The 14022-nt window shown below is 34.5% G+C and overlaps 1 protein-coding gene across 10 annotated transcripts in view; it reads right to left on the bottom strand.

Annotated features, from left to right (window-relative positions):
• Positions 1–14022, bottom strand: part of micu1 (mitochondrial calcium uptake 1) — a 110538-nt gene that overhangs the window by 69585 nt on the left and 26931 nt on the right. The gene's annotated exons all lie outside the window — the stretch shown is intronic.

The raw sequence follows: 14022 nt of genomic DNA, 5'->3' as shown, positions 1-14022 counted from the left end.
TTGCAAAGCCTGCACTGAAATTGCGAATGATTTACCAAAGAACACACAGTGAAATGTACAAATAATGCTCCACTGGGACATTCACATAAATGAAAATAAATAAGCACTTTCTTAGCATTAGGACCCTTTGGAAGGTTTTGTTATTTTTAGTCCAGTGATCTTGTATCGCTCATCTCACTAAAGTGCCAGTGGGCGGGGCCAAAGACACAATGATGTAGAAGTAGGCGTTGATTTGATTCTGCAGAGGCGGCCTTTCGATGCACTATTACGACATAATGTGACAAAATTCCAGGAGCTTGGATTGAATAAAAGCTGTTTTTGATCTAACAAGGAAGTTTTGATTCCTGAAACCTACAAGATGTTTTTATAGTACAATAACCTTACATGTCAAAAAAACATTTCGATTTCTCAATTCATGACCCCTTTTAATTTGGGGATATTTATTCAGCTTATGTAATTCATTCCATTAAAATGTTTAATTGATTGACAGCCATTAATGGACACAAATTAATTTTCAAATTAGAGCCGAAGTTTGTGTCTCAGTGTTATGGATATTTTTGAAAAAAAAAGATCATCAAAATGAGCAGTAATAGAGGTCAATTTCATCATTCTCATCCAGCCTTTTGGTGATGTTTCCTTTTCCTCTATCTGGTGACTCATTATGCAGCCTACTGTATGCTAATTAATATAATTCCTAAGCTAATTGAGTGTCAGTTTGTATGCCGCTATTAGACAAGAGAAGTGATTGTAATTGCAAGATGAAATGATGATGATTTGGAGTTTAGGATACTGCCTGAATGCATGTAAGTGACGCTCGTAATGTGACACTCTACTTGTCAATCAAACTCTGAGATTCTAGAGGTCACTGCGCACCACAGCTTATTTTTTATTTTTAGTTTATACTTCTGTCAGATGGATATACTTGGTCATTGCATTGTCTCACCATTTCTTTTTTTTTTTTTTGCACCATAGGTATCATATTTTTAACACGCCATGTCAAGTTAAAAATTGTTCAAGTTCCAAAAACACATTCAGAGACCTTTGCTTTCTGTTTTATTCAGTTGAGCTCCATTTTGCAGTGAACACAATTCAAATTCTAAAGGTTGAGCACTGATGACTTTCTTACTTCTTTGAAAAATATATATATTTTGGAAAATGAAACTATGTTTTTTGGTTCATATAATAAAAGTTGAATGGGTCCAGTGGTGTTTTGGAGCCCACTGACTTTCAATTACATAGACAAAAATAGTCAAAACATTGCCAAAATATTATCTTCTGTATTCTGCAGAAGAAATTCATATAGGTTTGTAATGGCATACCAGCCTCTCTCTCTCTCTCTTTTTTTCTTCAACTTCTCAAATTTGACTATTCAGAGATCCTACATATTTTGCACACTAGGTACAAGGAACATAAGGAGGAACAGTTATTAAGATTTGAAAAGTGTTTCATTGAGTTCATTTTCTCACATAAAGTTGACAAAAATCAAGACACACACTGATTGTCATGACAACTGCAAAGCAATTTCATTTACACTGAACCAAAACCTAAAGCCTAAACTATTCTTTCCTGTTGCTGCCTAGCATGAACTGATATTTCCTTCAGGAAATCGTGCAAATGTAGTTTTTCTTTTAAAGTGATCTTGATACGTGGTTCTGAAACATTAAAGCTCCTGATTACATGAGTTGGCATACCTTTGCATTTACAGAGAATTTCATATCATACAACACTCTTCCAGCACATGAGCGATTGCTGTGTGACCATCTGTAACCTGCTCATGAGAAGCTCTAACAATTAAAGAAAAAGCTGCAAACTGATCCAGGCAGAAATTGAAGCACTTCAAATGTCTAAAATAATAATAGCGGAATATGATTCATGCTGTCTTTTTAATGAGACCAATGTACACAATGTTCACACAGGTCATTCTTTGCATAACTAACTGCATGACATCATTCATACAGAAAGGGGCTTTTGTTTGTTTGTGTGTGTGTGTGTGTGTGTGTGTGTGTGTGTGTGTGTGTGTGTGTGTGTGTGTGTGTGTGTTCTTACATGGTTTATGAGGACACAAATGTGTATAATGACATGGGTATTACAACCACTGATCTAATATAAATGACTGGTTTGCTCATTGTGTTCTAAACTGCCATCAGGCGGTGAAGCCACCGGAAGTGTTCGAGCGGCCATCTTACTATTCCCTAGTACAGAAAGGTACAGACAGGTGGCATCATTGACTTACAGCCAAAACATTGACCTAAAAATCACCTGATTTGCAGCGTATCAGTCTTACGTGAATAGTTTTTAGGAGATACGTATGTACATTAATTGATACCTCCAACATAATATTTGTAATGTTATTTTTTGGCAGGATAAGCGTTATATAGAAATCGTTAAGATGGGTGTGTCTACTGCATACTAACGACACAGGGAAATGACCTAACACAAAATAGATTTCTTTATGTACGTAATTATGCAGGAAATATTAAAGGTGACGTAGAATGGAAAATTGAATTTACCTTGGCATAGTTGAATAACAAGAGTTCAGTACATGGAAATGACATACAGTGAGTCTCAAACTCCATTGTTTCCTTATATAAATCTCATTTGTTTAAAAGACCTCCGAAGAACAGGCGAATCTCAACATAACACCGACTGTTACGTAACAGTCAGGATCATTAATATGTACACCCCCAATATTTGCATATGCCAGCCCATGTTTAAGGCATTAGACAAGGACAGCCAGTATTAACGTCTGGATGTGCACAGCTGAATCATCAGACTAGGTAAGCAAGCAAGGACAATAGCGAAAAATGGCAGATGGAGCAATAATAACTGACATGATCCATGATATCATGATATTTCTAAAAATATATTTCTAAATAACTGTCAGAATCAAATGTAAACATCTAAATAAATACCATACTTATGTGATTAGACATGCTGCATGACGAACACTTTGTAAAGATCCATTTTGAGGGTTATATTAGCTGTGTGAACTTTGTTTATGCTGTTTAAGGCAGTCGAGAACTCGGGGGCGGGGAGCAAGAGAATTTAAAGGGGCCGCAGCCTGAATCGGCACATATTTAATGATGCCCCAAAATAGGCAGTTAAAAAAATTAATTAAAAAAAATCTATGGGGCATTTTGAGCTGAAACTTCACAGACACATTCAGGGGACACCTTAGACTTATATTACATCTTTTGAAAACGCATTCTATAGCACCTTTAAGCATGAACATATATCTGGGATTATTATCAGAAATGGATTCAAATATACATTAAATATTACAATGCATTTAATCCCCTATTACTAAATTGCACTTTACTATAATAAAAATATTTACCATGCATCATCTTGCTCAGAGCAAAAGTATAAATGCATGGAAATAAAGCTTTGTGCCTTTAAATCCATACATAGTCATATATTACTTGTCTTTTTGTTGACAAATACCCACTTCAGACTCTTGGAGATATTGGAAACCCTTAAAAAGCCACAGGTCAGCTCAAATTCTATGGCTTTTTAATAGCATGACAGTTTGCATAGGAATTAAGGGTAATTTGTATATATTTTTGAGCTAATTATTAATTTAACCAACTTTTAAGTCTGCTGCTTCGAAATACATGCTAACGAAAACACTCTTGAATCATTTACAGTTACTGTACAAATAAAATATAACAATTACATAACCACAGTGAATAACTGTACATGACAAATTAAGTTGTATGCGCATGTCTTACACAGCATAAATCTGTATTCAAATTTCAGAAGAATCATTTTGACATTTGTAATACAAATGTTGAGGTGTCTCATCCATCAGCTGTTCTTTTAATAAGCAGGGGAAATTCTCGACTTTAAACAAATAACCTTTTAATTTTTTAAGATGTTTGCATTCTAAGAATGTACAAGGAGACTTCAGATATAAAACACTGACTCATTAGGTCATGTTTACTCATTAAAATCAGATGATTTCCTATTAATTCAAGAGAATGTGAGGGAATACTAGGGAATAACAATAAGGCGGCGAGGTGGCTTCACTTTTTATAATGTCATGAGCAATCCAGTCATTTATATAGATCAGTGATTACCACTTAAACACTTCCTGTGTCCTCATAAACCAAATGGCTTTAAAAAAAAAAAACATACTAAACAGTGTTTTCTGAAATTCAAAAAAATGCCAAAACTTTTCCGTGATGGGTAGGTTTAGGGGTAGGGTGTGTGTGTGTGTTTGTGACATATCAGGACACAAATGTGTATCATGACATGGGTATGACATAGGTATTACAAGGAGAGGGTGACTTATGAGGACATTATCCCATGTCCCCATTTTTCAAAAGGCTTATAAATCATACAGAATGAGTTTTTTGTTTTTTTGTTTTTTTTTTGAGAAAATAAAAATGTGCACAGTTTTCTGTGATGGGTAGGTTTAGGGGTAGGGTTGGTGTAGGGTGGGGGGGGGTAGGTTTGGCTATACTCGTGAGGGCCAAATGTCCTTTCTTATCTACTGAAACATTGTGACAACGGACTATTGAGGACATTTTACTGGTCTTGGCACCCACACTGGGCTGGCAGTGATGCCAGCTGACACTGGCACACCAAGACATGGTAGAGAGAAAGTACAAACAAGCACGAAAGGAAGGACAAACCTAGATGCAACCATCTCACACACACACACATAAAAGACACTTGATCTTTTGAGAGCTCACGGTGCTATAAAACACTCTTTCAAAACCTATGCCTTGCTAAGGAAATGGGATCACATAAGTGACTGCGAACCCCCTACAAAAGAAGCAACACAATGCGTTATTCAAATAGTATTAAGTGCCAAGGATACTTGTGTTGCCATTTTAAAAAAAAAAAAAGGTATCTTAAGCCCGGGATACATTGCACGATTTTAGCAATCCTCTAAGATCATTACAAATCACACATGGATCTATTAAACTTGGGTACAACATGCATGTAGACTGTTAGTCTGTCAAACATGCCGTTCATGCAGTTTTTGGCTGTGTAGCACCAGCTGCTCTGCAGTTCCTTCGGAAGGATTCCAACATAAACAAATAGCTGTAAAATTGATAATTTTTCATAAGTTCCCATTTTAGTCTGATTTCAGCACAGATCATTTTATGAATCCGTAATAAATGTAATACTAACATTGTAAAGAGGAACTATTTGTATGGCAACTTGTAAGCGCTGTTCATTTCATAAAGTGTACAGTAGAAGGGTGGAAAAACATCAAAAACTCAACTATGTTTTTGTTACAGTATATTTTATAAGTAAAATTGACAGTACCCCTATATGATACCCTTGCATAATTCCTACTTCACACACATTCCTACTGCTGTTTTGTTGTTGTTGCACTGTGGTAGGGCTGGGCAATATGACCAAAATCTTGTATCACGATATGAGAAATTTTATTTCACGATTACGTTATATATAATCATGATACAGTTATTTTTGTCATTTTATTTTTGTTATTAAGAATAAGAACAAAGAAGCAAATTACAAACAATATGATAAATTCAATATAACAAAAAAACTAAACAAATTAAATTTCAGGTAGTTAATGTCAATTTGAATTTATTTAACTATGTGTTGAATAAATTCAAGAACAATTTATTTAATATGTAGTTAGAAACCAAACAGAAATAGAATAATCGAATGTAAAAATTTCTTTATTGAGCTTAAAGGGTTCGTTCACCCAAAAATGAAAATTCTGTCATTAATTACTCACCCTCATGTCGTTCCACACCCGTAAGACCTTCGTTCATCTTCGGAACACAAATTAAGATATTTTTGATAAAATCCGATCGCTCAATGAGGCCTCCATTGACAGAAAGATAATTAACACTTTCAATGCCCAGAAAGCTACTAAAGACATATTTAAAACAGTTCACGTGACTACAGTGGTTCAACCTTAATGTTATGAAGCGATGAGAATACTTTTTGTGTGCACCAAAAAAACAAAATAACGACACTATGACAATATCTAGTGATGGGCGATCTCAAAACACTGCTTCATGAAGCTTCGAAGCTTTATGAATCTTGTTTCGATTCAGTGGTTCAAACTGCCAAAGTCACGAACCCCAGTGGTGAACCATTGAAATTTGAAACACTTATCACATAACGAAGCCTCGTCACGTCACTTTGACGCTCTGAATCCCTGATTCAAAACAAAAGATTCGTAAAGCTTCATGAAGCAGTGTTTTAAAATCGCCCATCACTAGATATTGTCATAAAGTCGTTATTTTGTTTTAAGTATTCTCGTTGCTTCATAACATTAAGGTTGAACCACTGTAGTCACATGAACTGTTTTAAATATGTCTTTAGTAGCTTTCTGGGCATTGAAAGTGTTAATTGTCTTGCTGGCAATGGAGGCCTCACTGAGCCATCAGATTTTATGAAAAATATCTTAATTTGTGTTCTGAAGATGAACAAAGGTCTTGTGGGTGTGTAAAGACATGAGGGTGAGCAATTAATGACAGAATTTTCATTTTTGGGTGAACGAACCCTTTAATTACTTTTTAACATCAATCACATTCCACTCATTGTCTCATTCATGCGTTTCATGACTCTAAAAGTGTCAATACTGCTTTTCTATTTATTTATATTTAATTTACATTTTTTACATTTATATTTATATATCTACATACCACAATATACACAATTTAGCAAAATCTATAATGATAGACATTTTATACCGTCATATCACCAGCCCTACACTGTGGGATGAGAAACTAGAGAAAAACATTTCAGTACATTGCATCATATGTATGTAATATGTATGCGACAAATAAAAAACCTTTGAACTCTATATTTATACAACCCTTTCAAAAATGTGGTCCTGTGGTCCTCTGCACAATCAGAAAAACTCAAACGCGCCATTTAAGCACCACATAGAACTGTGAAAACTGTTTTCAAACAAGTTTCTTGACCAATTTCATATCTAACATATGGCCCTGAGCCAACCTCCTGCCACTGGAGTCAATGGAGTTGTGTCAGGCAGGTCAGATCCTCAAAGAAACCGAGTAATGTTTCTACCACAGAATCTATGTTTACACTTTTCGGGGGAATCAACCTATGAAAGGTTTACTGATCGCCGTCTCAGAATATTTGGATAAAAACACTATAGCCTATAATAATATTAGCATAATGTTTATTATCAATAATTTATAATTTATTATCAATACATCTGAAGATAAGTACATCTCAAACAAAGCATCACACTTGAGAAGACTTAAAATCTGTGCCGAAAGTGACGAGACATCCATTATCAGCAAAATCTAGGAATCCAGACTAAATGGATCGATACTCATTCTGAAAGAAATGGTTCTACTTTTAAACTATTTCAAACAAGACGGGAGTTTTGTGTGAGATGTATTTTCGGACAGGGATGGCAGAGGGGACAGGGATTAGATAGAATGATTGACACCCGTCAAAAAGCATTTGCTTATTAGTTTCTTCTTATAATATTCCAATTTCAGAGTGCTTTAAGAAGATTACCAATATGACACTTTAAAATGACTTTTTTTTTTAAATGAGTTTGATGGGGACACTCAAAACGAGACAGATAGGAAACACACCAAAACACAACACAAAGCGCATGTTAAAAAATAAACAGTCGTCTTCATTTATGAAATATGATAAATAAATTTCAGCATAAATCACAGATAAAACTATTATTACAAATTGTTTTAAAAGGGGTGGGCAGTCTGAACAAAATCTTTGTATTACGGTATTTATATGTGACCTGATCCAGCAAAATGAGTCACAGTGACCCAAATTTCAAAATTGAGATTTTGGTATCAATGGAAAGATTAGACAATAAGCTTTAAAATGATATCCTAGTCAAAGTCATACCTTGAATGGTTTTAAAGATATACCCATTTTAATTATGGTCGTCTGCCCTCTTTTTCCAATTGAAAACCTGAGAAAATCGCTTTTAAAGTTTTTTGCCCGTTTTTTTGTTGATATCTTTCAAAATCCATTGCATTTAAAGGGATAAACTATTTATTTTACAGCTTAATTTGACCAAAGACATTTATATATATATATATATATAAATGCTATTAAACCAGGCTGAAGCTCAAATTATTTTAAAGTATTTATTTGAATTAACCCTTTAAGACCTGAAGGCTTTTTTAGAGTTCTTTTTTTTTTTTTTTTTTTCTGAGCGACACACACAAAAGTAAAGACTCATAACTCCAAAACTCTAGCAAGGAGAGTCAAAAGGTAGGTATCATTCGTTAGAAAACATTTTAAATTTTAAGAAAATATAAATTACATTACATTTGGACATTTTCTTGCAGAGAAACAGCTGATAAAAGACAAAAAAATATATATAATTTTTTTAAAATAATTTTTATTTTTTTATTTGACATGGAATAACTCAGGAACACAATAAGATCGCTAAAAAATTCTTTTTTGGTGATGCTCTCATATATGTGAGCTGCATCTGATTCAAATTTCGTGGTGATATTATAAAGAATAGTTTGAAAAATTGTTGTTCATTTTTTTCCGCAGCCAGGTGGCGCCAACGGGCGGTAAACTCCGGTTTAGATGTGCTTCTCAGCACTCGTTAGGAGTTTTTCAAAATGGTTAGATGCATTAAAAAGATGAGATTCTAAGCTTTAAAATTATATCTATTTTGTGTTATTCCACGTTGGAAAACGAACATGGATGGGTCCGGGAACATTGGATACACACTGCATCCCGGAGAGATGAGAGACATGTTTTTAGCCAAGTATGTTAAATCATTCCGTGAGTAATATCTTGTGATCAACGCAATATATTATATTGATTTTGGATTAATTTTAATCTTGAGAATCTGCTTTAAATATTGATGTGCGATTTTTATGATTGTGCATTTTTCATGAAGTTATGAGCACGTGAAATACATACTTGTATTCAGTTAGCTGCTGTGCTATTTTTGTTGTAAACGCATATTACTCAGACTCATTAGAGGGTGAAAACAACACAACAGAAGCATGTTGGAGGCTTGATATGAAAGTTTAACGTCTTTGGTTTTGTATGCAAAAAGAATTTTTGTGCTACCTATATGGATTCAATTTTTATTGGCTTTTAAAGAGAGACACGCAAATGGGAGTTTTATTTTATAAGGCGCGCTAGTCTGACAGGAGGATGGCTGGACCGATCGCGTGCCTGTCAGTCGAAACGGGGCTTCCCATTGTTAAAAATCAGCGTTTAGGTCAGTTTGTTTACATTTCTAAGCTTTTTGATTGGTTCTATACAACGTGTAACACCATATTTGTAGAGCAGAGATAGTGACGTTTCAGGGGATACCGGGAAATGCTCATAAGTGACCAGAGGAGTTGAGAAGTTCATTTCCAGCGAATTTAGTAAAACCATGTCAAATTTAATCGCCATTTAAATACCTTTACTCAATTATCTGGACTACGAAACTTTGGGAGATTATTTTTGAAAGTCTGTTCTTTGAAATTAGCTTAAAAAAAAAAAAATCGATTTTTTCATTGTTTTTCCACATTATCGGCCCATATCTTAAAATAGAACGTTGCGACTTCCGACTCATTTCGCCAGATCGGGTCACATATTGGAAATTATAAAAATAAACTCCTTATACTCTCTTTGTGCCTGTGCAGACATGGCTATGACTATGGCTGTACGATTAATCAAAATTGTAATAAAATCGTGACGTGAGCATGTGTGATTTCTAATCCGCAGAAAGCATGATTTTTCCACCAGCACCCTCTCAGTTTGTAAATCTAGCGTGAGAACAGAACAGAGCGGGTTTACTATTACGACATGGAAGAAAGCACAGAAACAGGGAATGTGAATTCAGTGCAGGATAAGGACTTCAAATGAGGACGAACATAGATGCACTGAATGTAAAGAGTGTAGGAGAATGACACAGAAGAGAAGATATTGCTGAATAAAGCTGTTATTTTTGTTTAGTTTTTGCGCACAAAAAGTAATAATGTATTTAATACCTTTCTGGACCTTGAAAGTTGTGGTTAAATTGCTGTCAGACAGCTCTCGGATTTCAGCAAAAATATCTTAATTTGTGTTCCGAAGATGAATGAAGGTCTTACGGGTTTGGAACAACATGAGGGTGAGTAATTAATGACAGAATTTTCATTTTTGGGTGAACTAACTCTTTAATAGAAGACAGGTGAACATAATGACTAATCAGACAACTCAGGAAAACTAGGTTAAATGATGGGGCAAATGTAACAGAACCAAAAACACAATGAAATAGAGTACCCACATTACAGTCTGTCTAGCGCGTTTAAAGGCGCCATCTTTTTAAAAGATGTAATATAAGTCTAAGGTGTCCCCTGAATGTGTCTGTGAAGTTTCAGCTCAAAATGCCCCATAGATTTTTTTTAATTAATTTTTTTAACTGCCTATTTTGGGGCATCATTAAATATGCGCCGATTCAGGCTGCGGACCCTTTAAATTCTCGTGCTCCCCTCCCCCAGAGCTCGCGCTTGCCTTAAACAGCATAAACAAAGTTCACACAGCTAATATAACCCTCAAAATGGATCTTTACAAAGTGTTCGTCATGCAGCATGTCTAATCGCGTAAGTATGGTATTTGTTTGGATGTTTACATTTGATTCTGAATGAGTTTGATAGTGCTCTGTGGCTAACGGCTAATGCTACACTGTTGGAGAGATTTATAAAGAATGAAGTTGTGTTTATGCATTATACAGACTGCAAGTGTTTAAAGAATGAAAATAACGACAGTCTTGTCTCCGTGAATACAGTAAGAAACGATGGTAACTTTAACCACATTTAACAGTACATTAGCAACATGCTAACAAAACATTTAGAAAGACAATTTACAAATATCACTAAAAATATCATGTAATCATGGATCATGTCAGTTGATGTCATGATCATGTGAGTATGTTGAGATTCGCCTGTTCTTCGGAGGTCTTTTAAACAAATGAGATTTACATAAGAAGGAGGAAACAATGGTGTTTGAGACTCACTGTATGTCATTTCCATGTACTGAACTCTTGTTATTTAACTATGCCAAGGTAAATTCAATTTTTAATTCTAGGGCACCTTTAAATAAATGCACCAGAACCAGGTGAACAAAAATCAATAATACAGCCATTTGCGAACTACACAAAAGACTTTAAAAAGGCATAAATAAATAACTGATGCCATCACTTATAATTTATGCAAAGATATGGTGCCTGCAAAATATTGTCAATAAAGCGGCTTCCAAAAAAATTATAAAAACAAGTACGTATACTTTTAAGCAAATGTTGTTTCAAAATCAAGATTAAAATCGAAATCACGATTGTAATTTTTTTTTTTTGTCCATATCGCACTGTCCTAGTTATGACGCGTAACTATTGCAACAACCCTGCTCAGCCATTTCTGCTGTTGCACGTGTATATGGTTATACCGCCTGGTCCACAAAAGATCTACACAGAAATTAGTTTTGTTTGCATTTCATGAATGAGGCCTCTTGGTCAGAGACGTGGCCTGGAGGACAGAGCTTGTGTAAACAAGAGACAGCCATTTAATGTACCCCGCTACATGATGAATGGCCTCATCCATCAAAGGCTGAGCCCCACCATCCTACAGCAAATCAACTTCACTTTTAATGTGCTGCTGGTTTGATGTATGCTGTTTATTTTAATACTGGATTCATATTTCGGAGAATACCTACACTCTCTCCCTTTTCCTCTGCTTATAATAAAATATGATGATTAGGTTCTAAACAAAAATGTCTGATCCACTGCTGCTGGCGCGTCTTGCTATTTTAGGACACAGAGTAGCAAAAATAAATCATCCTGACAAATTCTCTCCTTTTTTTAAACACACATACACCAAAAAAAAAAAAAAATTCAATCAGTGAACAGCCATGATCTACAAAGATGTATAAAAAAACAAAGCCAATTATGGTGATGAATAGATCCAGCTTCAGCAGGCCCTAAATATTGCTTTACAGCATACAGCACAATCAAAATAAAGAAACGCATATCTACAAAACATTTAGCAAACACAAATATCTGTGGCACTACTGGACAATTCTGATTGTTCGAGGGGGATCCTCTCTGTCCTACAGTATAGCTTCTGGTTTAAGGGAATATGTTCTACACTATTGTAATATCCAATTATGAAGTCAAATTTTCTTGTACCAAGAACTGTTATTTTTTGCTATTTTTCTGTCATCATTTACTCACCTTTATATAGTTCAAAACCTATAAGCCTTTTGTCAATCCAAAAATGAAACCTGAGAGATGTACCTCCTCCAGTCCAGTTACAAAAAAAATAAACTTTCATGCTTCAAAAAAATAAAACAATCAATCACTTTATATAACGAACATACTTAATTTAGAATTTTATTCGATATAAACACTGATAAACGCACATAAATAGTGCACATAAAATATGGTCAATGGAATCTCAACCATACCTGCCTGACACACAAAATTTAACCGAATTGGTTCTTGTGGAAGCTTGCGTGATATGCAAGAACAAACCTTACTGGTTCTCTGCATAATTTTTTGGTGAACTATTCCTTAAAAGTTCCCCTGTAGTCAATTATTTTATCCCTTAAAACTCATCTTTGATCACCAAAATGACATATTTAAAAAAAAAAAAAAAAAAAATTCTTCATGCCTTAAAATAGCTTGAATGTAACTCTACAACCTTGCCTCATTTAATATACACGGATCAATGGATATGCAAATTAGCCCCGCCTCCACTCGCTCACGGCAGCTCGGAGAGTCTAGTGTTGCTATAGTGACTTGTGGATATTTGCTTCGCTTCGTATATTCAGTTTAACAGCTTAACACATCCTTGAATGAGCGTGAATTTCCAGCGTATTTACTTGAAGTTATCAGGTAGGCTAATAGCTATGGTTTAATCCATTCCAGAGGTGGCCAAAGTTTTTGGTTTACTGCAGTTTCAAAAATAAAATACTCAGCAATGGAGCTGACTTATGAATTTGCACATGGTTTGTCTTAAAGCATATTAAAATCACTACATAGACATATAAACAACATTAAAAACTTGATTTTTTTTGCATTTCACTTTTTGAATAAAAGTCGGCATGAAACGGAAGTTGTGATCATCTTTTCTTCCCTATTGTGATGTACATCCAAGTGAAACGACTACTCGAATGAGAAAATAAATGTAGGTTGGGACTTGATTTTGTCTATCAGCAACTGATTGGATCATTGGGACATTATGGTTTGCTATAGCGTGTAAAAGTCAGGTTCCAGTAGTAATAACTCTATTCATTTTCTCCATAGGGACATAGATTTTTAACAATAACTTAAAGAAAGCCCTACTGTGAGCTATGAGGTTGTAAATCAATAGTATTTGCCTCTGTTGAAGCCATTAACCTGCATTACTTCAACTTAGTTTTAAAATAACCGTGTTTAAGAGCAGAATTCATGGTGAAAAACTACATTACCCATAATGCTGTACAGAAAATTCCACCAACCAGAGAGTCGAAACAAGCAAATCACACCAAAAGAGCTCTTAAGCTGTGCCCACTCCCATGAAACACCGAAAACGGCATAATCAAGTCACTACACTCTCAAAATACTTATATTACACTCTCAAAATACTTATATTGAATACTTATAAATATTTGAAAAGTGTATTTTAGAATAAACTACAATTAACATTTCTCTTCACTTTACACTAAAATGCTCTAAATGATCTTTTACAGAAAAGAATGTGTGAGCTTGTTTATTAGGCCGTGGAAACAGGATTTCTACATTTAAATTAAGTGGGAATACAGAGAATTGGACCACAGAGAGTTGCGTGTTCCCTATTGATATCAATGGATTCACAACGTTCTCTGATGGACTTTAATCTATAGTGTGTGAACGCTTTCAAATGATATTGCATATATATATTTTTTTTTTGTTCATTATATATATATATATATATATATATATATATATATATATATATATATATATATATATATATATATATATATATATATATAAAGTGTGTGTGTGTGGATGTGAGTGCATGTGAGAGAAATATCTGCTGATATTTATTGAGAACTGTC

The sequence above is a fragment of the Megalobrama amblycephala genome, linkage group LG10 (genome assembly GCF_018812025.1).
Source record: "Megalobrama amblycephala isolate DHTTF-2021 linkage group LG10, ASM1881202v1, whole genome shotgun sequence".
NCBI lineage: Eukaryota > Metazoa > Chordata > Actinopteri > Cypriniformes > Xenocyprididae > Megalobrama > Megalobrama amblycephala.
Note: the sequence above shows the minus strand (reverse complement) of the source record. Positions and strands in the feature narration are given on the sequence as shown.